The sequence below is a fragment of the Mytilus galloprovincialis genome, chromosome 5, assembly GCF_965363235.1.
Source record: "Mytilus galloprovincialis chromosome 5, xbMytGall1.hap1.1, whole genome shotgun sequence".
Classification (NCBI taxonomy): Eukaryota; Metazoa; Mollusca; class Bivalvia; order Mytilida; family Mytilidae; genus Mytilus; species Mytilus galloprovincialis.
The window spans coordinates 79,940,863-79,953,628 of record NC_134842.1 but is presented as its reverse complement, the minus strand read 5'-3'; the positions used below and the strand labels follow the sequence as shown (position 1 = coordinate 79,953,628).

The 12,766-nt window shown below is 31.8% G+C and overlaps 1 long non-coding RNA gene across 2 annotated transcripts; it reads left to right on the top strand.

Moving 5' to 3' along the window:
* The first annotated feature begins 4,975 nt into the window (after window positions 1-4,975).
* LOC143074757 (uncharacterized) lies at window positions 4,976-6,142 on the top strand. 2 transcript variants are annotated; one of them, XR_012978062.1, is made up of 3 exons: window positions 4,976-5,017; window positions 5,350-5,413; window positions 5,860-6,142. It is a non-coding gene; the product is annotated as an uncharacterized LOC143074757 (long non-coding RNA). The 2 variants fall into 2 exon arrangements; XR_012978061.1 differs by lacking the exon at window positions 4,976-5,017 and adding an exon at window positions 5,074-5,151.
* The last annotated feature ends 6,624 nt before the right edge of the window (window positions 6,143-12,766 follow it).

Here is a 12,766-nt window from a genome sequence, read left to right as displayed (position 1 = left end):
ATTAAAAAAAATAGATGTAAACATGGATAAATCCAATGGTATAGATTTTCAAAATGACGATAGTTTAGTTCTTGTTGATGTGAATTTCGAGGAAGTGACAAATCTCATTGACAATCATGAATCATCTCATATTACAAGATGTAGTAATAAAGATCAAAAACTTTTTTTAAATACTAAAGTTTTTTGAACACCAGAAAAGATGACCTGTATTTAAAAAACACACTTTAGAATGTACTGTTTTCAATACTATACACAAACTTGTTTTTGCGGATACTTTTTCACTTTTAGTCTTTTCTGACCCGAATCACCGATATTTAATCTCATAATTTTCAAAGGACAATGTACGATAAGGCTCGTTTTTGGCCCCTCTTTTTTCTCATTTTTCAAAATGTTTTGGAAAGCTACTTATCGTGTTAAAATATTCCCTAGGTTTGAAGTCTGTTAGACTGAACTATAAAACCATCAATTTCAGAAAATGGGTGAGGTTGGGAGGTTTAAGGCACCAAAAAGGCCAAAAGAAGGGAAAATTACGATTTTCGGTCATTCTTTTTTAAAATTTAATAGGGTGCGCGTATGTAACCAGAGAAAAATTCGTCGATTTAGACAGCATAAACAGTGCTCTGACATTCGAATAAAACAAATTCATGGGTCACGTAGGCACTTAAAAACTAAAAATATGTTGTACAAAACACTGAAAGGTGAATAATAATTACAATATTTGAATAATAACAGAAAGTGTCCCCCTCACCTCACCCAGTCGCTAAAATTAGTGGTTTTGAAGTTCATCCTAACAAAACTTCAAGCATTAGGGAATATTTTAACATAATAAGTAGCTTTTAAAAATAGAAGTTGAAAAATTAGAAAGTAGGGGGGGGCAAAAACAGGTCTTATTGTACCTTGTCCTTTAATTAAGACAAGGAACACCTAGGTTTAAGTCGCAAAAATCAATAACAGTTCACGTCAAATGTGTACTTAAGTTGCCTTCAATCCTATTTCATACGAGTCTCACTTAGAATGTAAAGACAGACCGCGAGTACTAAATATATACAGAGGGTCACAGACACTGCTGGATTAGTGTTTCTCACGGAGGCTATACGTATCACCAGCCCAGTAGCCAACACTTATAGTAAGTTTTATAAGTTAACTGTTTACAAATTCTATATTAGTCTAAATAATTAAGAATGATTAAGTAAGAAAGAGATGACCTGTTTTGGGCAAAACTTTTCAACATGTTGAGTTCTCAATTTCAGCCTCTTCGTGCATTATCAGTATCATATCCTATACAAATGTATTTGGTGAGTTTAATTGTTTTGGATTCGAGCGTCACTGATAAATCTTTTGTAAATCCTGGTATTTATGATGAGTTTATGTACAACCACTTGGTTGATGCCACTACTGGAGGAGTTCGCATGCAGATAAATGCAGTTTAAAAAAAATTTGCAATAATTTTCGGTGTTTGCATTGCAATCTAAATCTGACGTCATTTTCTCAACTAATCGACACATGATTTGCTAGAACGTTTCGTCGACGTTAATTTTGAGCTAGTCACGAACAGCTGATCGAGCACCTTGTTATGATAGATTGATAGCTGATGACCATTATTCTTGACTTTTCATGTATGGAAGGCTGTCCCGACATACTTAACGTTTGCATTATAACCTGCGTCAATCCATCTGTTTGCCAAGTATTTCATACCATGTAAGGATAGAGTTGCACGATTCACTTGTTATACCAGGTTGGCATATATGTATTTCTTGCTAAATAACTGACAGAGTGCATGTTCGTAAAAGTGGTAATTACTAGATGTAAATATGTAACGTATGATTATATTTGGTTGGTATAAATGATTTATCGTTATCCTTTGGAATATGATATTCTAAGTTAAAGACATAATAAGCACAGGTCGTCGGCACATGATCGATATCGGTTAAATTGCGGAGTTTTTTCCAAAGCATGTGGTTGTGACGAATCTACCAATTTAGGCAAGTAAAATGCTGCAATTTTGAAAAGTGGCGTACTATGTAACGATTATTTAGATGTAATTGAACTGTTTTGGTTTTCAAAATTGTCAAAGGTTTTGATAAACGTCAAACTTCACCTGTACGAGGGAAAATAGGAAGATGATTTTAAGGTATCGACACAGTGTATTTGAAAAAGTGCAGATGACTTCTTACAGAATTATCGGAGTTAATATTTTTTTGAGAATAGTTATGGAATTTGCCAGTTATATTATAGTCATCGTGGTGCTTTACTTTTGGCGAATTGTAAACATTAAGAAATGATTTTATCTAAGTGCATAAATGGATTAACTTGTCTGCATTTGATTATTTGGCCAAATAGTTATAGACTAATGTTTCAATGACTCTGAAAGGACTTTTATCTACATTACGTTTTTTTGAATTTTCTGAATGTGTAAGCTTTTCAATTATTGTTGTAGCAACTTTTTTGTTTTTTCACCACCGAAATAAGTTTTAACAAAAGAAGCAAACATTGTTAATAGCCTGGAAAGCTTAAACTACTGCTGTTTTTAAGATCCTTACAATATACATTTTGCATACTATTCCGATTGAGAAAAGATTTTGAGGCAAAATATTTTTATATTTTTTTTCTAGCTAAAATATTGATATAACGCAAGTGTCTGTACATAATCTCTTGTCGCAAGCTTCTGTTCTCAAAGAAAAGTACAAGAATTACGCTTATTTATGTATTACTCACACATATTTTGATGTTTGACTTTAATAAATAAATGTGACATACGCTTGGTAATTAATGCACTAAGTCTTACTTAAGGACCTTCAAAACAATTTGAAACCTTATGGATATTAATTGTTTTGATATCTTATGGCAGATATATTGACGTTTTAACGTGAGTCCATACCTAGTTTTGTTCGAAGCAGAGCAGTAATTATCTTATGAATAGGACGAAGTTGAACTAGAATCAGGGATATTTACTGCATTTCATATTTTGTGGTGGCTGTTTTGAATAAATTAAGTTTGATTCATTTTTTATATATTTTTTTATAGACTACAAAACATAATGTACCTGCACTTCTTCTTTGTCATTGTTTACCTTTCATGTTAAATGTGTTACCTTAAACTAGTAATATATATATATATATATATTGATTTCCGTGATATTTTGTGGTGGCCATTATTGAAATATTCACCATTTTGAATATTTATTGTGAGTACAGAGCTAATATTGTTTGGAACAGCCAGCATTACTACCATGCCAAAATAAGTGCTTTAATTATCGAACCAACAATGTTGTCACAGATCTGCAGGACTAAAGTGTGTGTGTGGGGGGGGGGGGGGGGTATGATACAGCAGAAGAAATTGAACTTTATTACATTATTACAGTCATGTTTACCAACTTTTTTATGTCAGGTTGTTCTTCTTTCCATTTGTCTAAAGAAAAACAAATGACACATTGTTCACATGGCCAGATAAACAGAAAGAATTCATATTCTGCAGCATCTTGGTGTCTTATAAGTTATACCGTTTAAACAATATCTGGGTATACTAGAAGCTTCCTTGCTGTTCAAATGAACTTTACTTTTAGAGTGGTAAGCTTAGCGAAGAAACGCAATCACCTGTTTATTTTGAACGTCATTTTAAGAGTTCTTAATTTTGCAAATGAAATCAGCCTAACAAAGAGAATCGGGCGTGCGGGAAAATGAACAAAAATACTTAAAGGGCATACGATACAGTTACAGAGAGGTAATGACGTCGCTAACCTTAAACTGTATTTTTCGGAATGTCTTACTGTGACATTCCGAGAAAAGATGTATGTTTCAAATGTTTTGATATTTAGACTGATCTATCTTTAAAACGAGTGTATAGACCCAACTTTTTAAGAATGAAATTTGGTGCAAATTACTTGTTTTAATTTTTATCAACAAATTATTTTTTTTTAAATTAAAGCAAAATATTCTATCTTATTACTAAAATCATAAAAAAATATGACATGATTGCAATTTCTCGATCTTGTTTACCGTTTGAATTGAAATTATTAAGGATATAAAACGAACAAATAATTGTAAGGCATGAAATACAGGATCTGCCTGAGGAGCAATATTGAAACCAATTCCATTGGGCCAACAAACAGTGTGACCAAAAAAGTAAATAAAACATTGAAACGAACTCCATTTGACCAACAAACAGCATGACCAGAAAGGTAAATAATGACATTGAAACGAACTTCATTGGACCAACAAACAGCATCACTAAAAAGGTAAATAACAACATTGAAACGAACTCCATTTGACCAACAAACAGCATGACCAAAAAGATTAATAACAACATTGAAACGAACATCATTTGATCAAAAAACAACATGACCAAAAAGGTAAATAACAACATTGAAACGAACTTCATTGTACCAACAAACAGCATCTCCAAAAAGATAAATAAAAACATTGAAACAAACTCCATTGGACCAACAAACAGCATGACCAAAAAGGTAAATAACAACATTGAAACGAACTTCATCGGACCAACAAACAGCATGACCAAAAAGGTAAATAACAACATTGAAACGAACTTCATTGTACCAACAAACATCATGACCAATAAGGTAAATAGCAACATTGAAACGAACTCCATTGGACCAAGAAACACCATCACCAAAAAGGTAAATAACAACATTGAAACGAACTCCATTGGACCAACAAACAACATGACCAAAAAGGTCCATTGGACCAACAAACAACATGACCAAAAAGGTAAATAACGAAATTAAAGAGACATGTCGACAGAAATGACAATTTGAAAAGACATGCCGAAGGACATAATGAAATTAAAAGAGACATGCAGAAATAATTGTCACTTCCTCAGTTACGCAAAATAAATTAAAACATTTTTGCACCTGTGTTTATCCCGTTAATTCTTATAGCCTTTGTGGGCATCAGACTCCTCCCTAAAGAAATTTCGCTCCAATGAACGTTACTTTCAATTGTGTCATTTTCTGTTTAAAATCATTATAGCACATCATTGCATAACATTGATCTATATACAGGTAGGTAAATGAGATAGATACATGTATGCAACAACACAAATTATCATGTGATATTATTTTCTTGTAAATGTCGATCGGTGTTAGTTCAATTAGGTGGAAACTTGTACATGTGTTACTAGTTAAGTGTAATAAGTGTACGTTATTTTATAGAATACAAAAACAATTTAGCAATTTTGAGTCTTAATCTTTAGTCTTAAATTCTAATATCGTGATATTTGACATTTTTATATTGCTTTTTCTTAAATTACTTTTATTTTACACTTTTTGTGAGCGATTGGTTGACTTATTTATATAAATAAACTGCTAAATTTATAGCATATAATACTTTGCAGGACTATTGCTGTTGAATAATGAGTGCCTACCTTGGATTATGCTGCATATTGATATGCCTCACAGGTAAGTTAATTATTTCCGTACTAAAATAATTTACCAAAATTGACGAGTAAGTTATTGTTTTCCGTTCTTCATTAATGGGTATTAAAAGCAAACAAAAACAACAACAAGTGTGTAATAATTCCAAAAATGAGAAATTATTAGGTAAAGTTTCAAGCTTTCGATATTATATGTTCTGTGTTTTCATTTAGTAACTATGATTACCTTTTCTTAAAATGAAATTGACCTTATATTGTTGTTTCAAAGTGTGAAGCCTATCTAGCTTTAATACCAGGTTCAATCCACCATTTTTTACATAAGAAAATGCCTGTAGCAAGACAGGGAATATGACAGATGTTATCCATTCGTTTGATGTGTATGAGATTTTGATTTTGTCATTTAATAAGGGACTTTCCGTTTTATATTTTCCTCGGAAAATCTGTATTATTTTACTTTTACTTTTTATTTAGGATTGAAGTATACTGAAGCTGCTGAAACGTGCTTTCCCACAGTGGACTGTGGTTTCAACATTGATGGTTGCTTTTCTTTTTGTGTTGAGAGATTCTGTGCAGGATCAGCGAGGTGCGTCGGAAATAACCAGTGTTGTTGTGGTGGCTGTGTTGTAAAGCCGCCGAAGAGATATTAAGAACAAAAAGGATCTCAACCAACACATTATAGACCATTCAAGTTTGAAATTGATAATGGATGTACTTTATTAGTGCATAAATGAAGATGCTAATAACATAACGCTATCATGGTTGTTGATTAAATATATGTTCACTATATCTTCTAAATTTCATATGAAATAAAATTGAACAGATTTATAATAAGGTATTTTGCAAATAAATTTGGACAATATACGATAAGTCAACAAGAGACAAAAAAAAATGACGCCAAGCGACAATCAATGATCACTAGTCGAAAAAAGACGTCACTAGGCCAAAAAGAGGGCCGAAAGATATCAGAGGGACAGTCGGACTAATAGATTGAAAATAAACTGTCAACGCATTCAAAAACATACAAAAAAGACTAAGATATAAAGTTCATGTTCATTTATTCTCATTAACATTGGCATTTCAAGTTTTGGTAGCAATTTGCAAATGGTTGTAGCTCAATCGCGATCAATTAAGATGAAAGGATGATGGCATTGACTAAGGAACTTTTTCGTTATTCTTTTTCGTTATGTCTAAGAGGAATATTTGTCATTGATCAACCTAGCAACTGTGGGTGTTGTTTTTTTTTTTTCCAAATAACAACCATCTATTTTGTTACATACTCATCTTTCTATAGCTATCAGAACCCAACGATGAGTATAGGCGAAATGAACTTTGTTTAATTTTCTGTGATAAACAAATTTTCTTTATTTGATATAAAGAATCGAAAAAGGTATTTTTACTATTTCCCATTTTCTAAATATTTCACTTTAAAACTAAGAGTTTGTAGAATAGTAAAACATTGTGCATTTTAGTAAGGTGTTGTTTTATTTATATTTCACGCACGTTTACATTTAAAAACAATATCACTTTTCTAATGTTTGAATTCGTCATAACAAGCTAGTAAAACATGTCAAAATAATTACCTGTGTATATTATAACAATGTAAAACCTATTAATATTCTAAAGCCAAGATATGTTAACTAACAAATTGTAGAAAAATATACGCACTCCATAATATTATCACGAAATATGTCTTTGACACAAAACATAAAAATGAGAAAAGGATAAAACTGATTTGAAGCTAATCTTCAATTTTACGTTGTACAATCCACCATTTCCTACATAAAACTGCCTGTACCAAGACAGGAATATGACATGTTTTATCCATTCGTTTCCTTTGTTTGACTTTGAATTTCCTCTGAGTTCGGTACATTTTTTAGTTTAGTTGTTTTACTTTTTGTTTGTTTACTGTCGATTCAGATTAGTTAAGGTATCAGACACAATCAAAGATATATATGTTTCAAAGGTGTTTAAAGTGAATTGTGATTAGAGATTTAGCTTCAAATTTGACAACAGTATTGTTGCAGAGGGATTATTATGAGTAAAGTGTTTTCATTTCTATATATATATATATATATATATATATATATATATATGTTGGTATCTTGTGATTAATCCGTCGTCAGTCTTCAGAGATCGTCTAGATAGTTAATAAGATGGCATCTAGACGAAAAAACACGCAGAAAATACTGAAATATATCATTTTAGTCATGCATTGTTGATTTTACACACTCGTTGTTATTTGGATATCCCAATTGGTATGCAATAAACCAAAGATTGGAGTAAAATCGGTGAACAAGAATGTGACAGCTTATAACTTTTTGGTTATTTCTGAAAGGTTGTCCTCGTGCATGCATTGAAGATCTTCATCCAAAGTATACTAAAATGGACAATTTTATACCGCAGGTTAGTTAAAAAACAATCCTAAATGAAAGTATGCAATACTGTAAGGTAATAATACTATTTGGGGAGAAAATGTTAACCGCAAGTTTTCTTTCAGAAAAACAAATATTTGTTTTTCTAATATTTGATTTTTATATCAATTATATATTAAAAAACAAAAAATAAATTTATGGCGGCACTAGCTTTAAAATATTTAGGAAAAATGAAATATGATTGTTTATGTTCAATCATTAATGAAAGTGGAATAGTTGTTTTAGAATAATTAGCAACCATCTTGGTTCAATTTGGCTAAGAGAGATCAATGATGAACTATTCACTTGCAAGTTCGACCTCATTGAATCCGTATTCATGTGACTTTAAATGAAAACACTTATCTAGAGACGAATTCACATAAAATTATGCGTTTTGATTTCTTATACGAAAACGGATGTCAACATTGAAATTGAAACAAAGGTAAATCATTTGATTTACTGATTTTATACACAAAAATTTATTCTTCTACATGTAAAAAAGACGATGAACATATATTTTCTATCTATAATATGAAATTAAACAAACCTAGAAAAATCTAAATGCAAGAGTTCGAATAACCATAGTATTATTATAAGTAGTAATATAAAAATTATAATTACTATAAGTAATAGTATTGTCGGAGATTCTCTATTTCCTTTGATGCAAAATTTGTACATGTGAATTTTCAAAACAGTTTCAAATATACATGAAGCAACCATTTGATAGCAACGATTTACTTAATTACTCAAATGATATCTCAAAAATTTCAATCACTAAATTACTGAACTCCTAGGAAAATTCGAAACGGAAAGTGCCTAATCACATAGTAAAATCAAAAGCTCTAACCCCTCAAACACATCAAACGAATGGATAACAAAACAGGGACGACATATACCAGAGGGGCAGTCAAATTCATAGATTGAAATGAAACTGCAATGTTATGGCTAAAATATAAAAAGACACACAGAAATATAATAGTACACAAGACACAACTGAAAAAAGCCAAAGACTAAGCAACACCAACCCAAACAAAAACATGGAGGAACTCGGTTGCTCCGGAAGGGTAAAAGATCCTGCTTAACATGTTGCACTCGTTGTGTTGCTTATGTTATTACAAATCCGGTAAATAGTCTAATTCGGTAGGTCACATTCATGAACAGGGAGGGTATTTAAGCATGTTTAGTTACGACATAAGGAACATATCCGATATCATCTGTGAAACGATTATTTCATAACGGTCAACTAACTCGTGATGGCGTCCGTAAAATGTACGAAGGGATGATTTTAACGTCATCATTTGGAACTCTTGGTTTAATAGCTTCCTTGTGAGCAGCAACCGTCTATCAAGGAAATCATGATAGGAAATGCAAGCCCGGGAATATCGTATCAATTTGGAGATATACTCCGTATACAAGCGCTGCTGGCATGTTGCTACATAGAAATGGAAAGTTTACAATTGGGAAGCTGAAATCATCTTCTTTGTCATATAAAAAAGAAGGTGTGGTATGATTGCCAATAAGACAACTGTCCACAAACTAAAATGACACAGACATTAACAACTATAGGTCACCGTACGGTCGTTTGTCGTAAACTTTTGGTTTTTACTGACCCTCCTTGTCTTTTAGGATGTAAGTGAAGATTATAAACAGACTTGACTGTATCTGTAGTATCCTTTAGCTCTAGTTCCATGGGATAGATTCGTTCAAAATGTTATATTTCTGACTTGGTGCAGACATTTTCTTATGTAGAAAATTGTGAATTTAACCTGCTTTTAAAGCTACCTAAACCTCTCACTTGTATGACTGCGCATCAAATTCCATTACATTGACTACAATATATGAACACGAAAAACAGGCAACATAGGTAAAACTTGACAAAAACAGGTATACAGTCAACAAAGACGCACAAAAAAGCCATGTTGACAAAGCACATTAGCAAATATTAAAGACAAGAACATAAAAATATACCATACAACAATAACACAATGACGGGACGTATAAGTACAGAGCCATATCATTTAAATTAAAGAAACACAAAAGGCATATATATAGACAAAACCTTATAGTAAAAGTGAAAGACAAAAATACAAAATGTATCATTAAACATTAACACAAAGTACAGTGTCACGTCAAATGAATATCTTCAAAAACAAACTAAACAGTAAAATTTATGAAGACAAAAAAGAAAATACTTTCACACGTTATTAAGATGAGAAACAACGTCTGTGACCAGAACAAATAATTCAAGAATATCTTGTATAATTTGTAAAGTTAATGAAGAATATATATCACAGTCTTGGTTAAAAAAAATTCTGACGTCACACACACAAATCAATGAGTGTGATTGTAGATAGATGTTTTTGTGTTCTGTTAAATTGATCCTTTTAAAGTTGTGATACGATGATGACTGATGTACCCACATTTTGACTATTTCATTTATTGTGTCTGTTGCGTTAACGCATCAATGTAAATATAACGGAATTTGATGAGACTGTCATCAAAGTGAGAGGGTTAGCGCTATAAAACCAGGTTTAATCCACCATTTTCTACATTTGAAAATGCCTGTTACCAAGTCTGGAATATGACAGTTCTTGTCCATTCGTTTTTGATCCGTTTTGTTATTTGATTTTGCCATGTGATTATGGACTTTCCGAAATGATTTTCCTCTAAGTTCAGTATTTTTTCGATTTTACTTTTTGGGACGTTCATATGAACTTTTTAGGAAAAGGACAAGACGTTCTTTAACATACCCCTGGTTTATCAACCTTTCGCCCAGACACTGGTGACGTTTTATACAGTCTGGGTATAAGCTGAAAGCTTTTGAATACCAAACAAGTCGGAAAATGTCCATACAAAGACATGGCAAGACACCACTGCGATATATTTAACCCTTCGAAAATAATCACTTTTGAAAAAAAAACGGTTTTAATAATACTAGTAAATCTTGAAGCCTATACAAATATAGTACGAAGAAGTGAAAAATGATGAGTTTATTTAGAAGATATTCCAAAGAATTAAAACTTGTATATAGACAAGATCCATATTAAAATAAAATAACAAAAAAGCATTATTAACAGTATCAACTGGTCGAATTTACAAGAAAATACAATTTGAGAGTACTCGCAGTTACTAACAGCTAGTTAAAAGCCAAACACAATTAATAATAAAAAGTCATGCATCAGAGACTAAATCAACTAAAACACATCCCAGGGATTCAGTATTTTAACGCCATGAACAGTCAGAGAAGACATGACTTGTGTAATGCCAAAAATAAATGTACCGACAGGTAGTAGGATAGTGAGGAGAGACTTCTGTAGAGAGAAAAAAATTAACGTGTCTGTGTCTCTAAACATCTCACTTCAAAAGAAGATACAATTTAGTCATGTTTTAATTATTAAATGACAAATTCGGTATTAGAGTCAATGTAAACTATATACATTATTGCTACGATAACCCTTACTTATAAGTTTGTTTGAAGGTTCGATGAGTTTACACGGATCACATAGTGATTTCCTCGCGTTAAGTACAATATTACCGTAAAATTTAGGATGTAAAATACCATTTTAATAAGTTTTCTACAGGTACAGCCAAATTTACTAATCAAATCAATGTATCTATGAGAGAATTTAGTAAACGTTTTAAGTAATTTATGGTATCGAAATCCCTGACACAATAATTTCCCAGTGATGCATTGATTACGTTCGTTGAACTCTATGACATCCATCAGGCAAACCGAGCAAGTTGGGATATATAAACACCGTATGATGGAGCCAAAGGCACATCACCGTCTAAAAAAGGAAAATTAACAATGGGAAATTTTAGTATGAAGTTTCCCGTTTGAAATTGAAATGTCTAAATTTAGAACTGCTGCTGTTTGTGTTAGACAACAATGTTAGATTTAGTTAAAAACAGTAAGTTATTTTGGGTATATTTCGGAAGTATATTTAGAGAACTCTGGATTATTAAACGAAAAAATATCATCCATATAACGGTAGGTATTTTTGAATGTATCAACCAAATATAACAATGACCGGTCTTTAATGAGTTTAGTCATAACAATATAGAAATAAATCTGCTATTAAAGGGGCACAGTTAGTGCCAATAGGAATACCTACTACCTGACGATACACTTTATCACCGAAACGTGCATAAATGTTATCCAGCAGAAAATTTAAAGCTTCCATCATATCTTAACATTTCCAGTAAGTGTATCTAGCATACTTTCCTTTTTCGTTACAGAAAAAGGCTTTAAACGAGTTACAGCAAATAAAATTACAATGAGATTTTTCGAAAGACCATTTTATCAAATAAAAAAAACTTGTTCTTTATAGGATTGTGTGGAAGTGTAGTGTACAAAGTAGAAAAATCATAACTGTCAACAGAATGATAAGGACCATCAAAAGCATGTATTTTATCTAAAACCTCTTAAGAATTTTTAACACTCCAAAAATAATTCATACCATTATTTTCATAAGTAGTAAGGGAGATAGTTAGAAGCACTGATAGATTAGTAGTAGAACACTTACGCGAAGCAAAGATGAAACGGAATTTAATTGTTTTTTGTGTAATTTCGGTAACCAGTACACGGTAGGGACTTTCACATGTTCGGAATATCCTTTAAGTTGGGTAGTGGCAGTGGTATGCTTGTTAACGATTTGACTCTGTGGTTCGCACTGACCTGAATGAAGAGGAATTGATAATTTCGATTTCAAGAACTTCCGTGTAGTATATGCATCACACCACCACTACATTATTGGCTTCCTTGTCTGCCGGTACGAACACAAACCGCTCTGCAAGTGCCTTGAAATTATGTTTTATTCTAGAAATTGGAATATCATCGTTCCTATTATTAATTTCAGAATTTTTTTCTAAATTAGATATTCGAATATTAACAGTATTCATAATTTTATTCATGTAACTGTCTAAAGATTTTTTATCAGATTTTTCACGTTTACACCAAACGTTAC